This window comes from Octopus bimaculoides, chromosome 22 (assembly GCF_001194135.2).
Source record: "Octopus bimaculoides isolate UCB-OBI-ISO-001 chromosome 22, ASM119413v2, whole genome shotgun sequence".
NCBI classification, from domain to species: Eukaryota; Metazoa; Mollusca; class Cephalopoda; order Octopoda; family Octopodidae; genus Octopus; species Octopus bimaculoides.
The window spans coordinates 3,292,891-3,294,360 of record NC_069002.1 but is presented as its reverse complement, the minus strand read 5'-3'; positions in this window follow the sequence as shown (position 1 = coordinate 3,294,360).

The window sequence follows — 1,470 nt, the reverse complement described above, 5'->3', positions numbered from 1 at the left end:
AAAAAAAAAAGTTTAGAGCTAGAGCTGAATGGAGCCTGAAGAAAGGAAAACAAGAAAAATTGGTTAAAGCACAACTGATTGGTCAGTGAAGAGGAAGGCTAAATAACATCCCAGTTTCTGACTTGTGTTTTACATTTTGTTTCTATCATGTGAAAAGAAGGAAAGAAAGAGGGAAAAGACAAAAAAAAAAGAAACATGGTACAACCCTACTACCACCACCACTTAACAATCTCCTTGCATTTTAAAGCAAAAATTGCAGTGCATGTAAGGTTAGGGTAGGGGTCATACCAGATGCCTGCAAGAAATTTCAGACAGAATTTTCAGCACCTTAATACAAAAACAATACAGGTTACTTAGCTGTCAGTGGGATTTGAACTCAAAATGCAAAGAAACAATACCAGGTTTTATCTGACATCTTACCAATTCTGCTGTTTTAAGAATAAAAATTCTTTAATGGGCACAAGGCCAGAAAATTTGCAGGAAGGGTCTTAGTCGGTAGTATCAACCCCAGTACTCGACTGGTACTTATTTCATTGACCCAAATGGATTTAAGGCAAAATGGACCGTTGCAGAATTTGAACTCAGAGATTCCACTGAGCACTTAGTTCGATGTGCTTATGATCCTACCAGCTCACCACCTTAATAGCAATAATCCTTTCTGCTGTAGGAACAAGGCCTTAAATTTATGGGAAGGGAGCTAGTCAATCACACTGACCCCAGTGTTCAACTGGTACTGATATTATCGGCCCCGGAAGGATGAAAGGCAAAGTCACTCTTGGCAGAATTTGAACTCAGACCAAAGACAGATGAAGTGCCACTAAGAATTTTATCTGACTCACTAATAACTACCAGCTCGCTACCTTAATAATAATAATCCTGCCTACTAAAGGCACAAAGCCTCAATAATAATACTTTCTAATTTTGGCACAAGGCCAGCAATTTTGAAGGGCGGAACAAATCCAACCCATGACTCCCAGTATTACCCAGAGAGACTGGAAAGTAAAATTGACAGAGGTGGAATTTGCACTTAGAACACAAACAATCAGAAGGAACTGCACTCTACAAATTTTCTCCAAAGTGTCAAGGATTCTGCTAGCTTCCCATCTTCATAATCTCCCATCATAAAATGCTTCTTATATTAATAATACAGGAGCGTCTAGTTTATGGTATAATAATTGAACAATTATGGTTACAATCAGGGCTGTGGAGTTGAAACAAAAAAACCTCAACTCTGACCCCTCTATGTAATCAAGTGATTGTGGTCTATTTTACCCGACTCAAGCTGCCCCTTGTCTCCAACTCCGACTCCACAGCCCTGGTTACAATCATTTGCAGAATATTGTTGGATTAAACAGAAGTAACACATACACTTACAACAACCAACTGTATTGTTTTACAATACAGCCACACACACAAGTGCATACAAACATACATACATACATCACTCACACATAAGTACATCTATATATA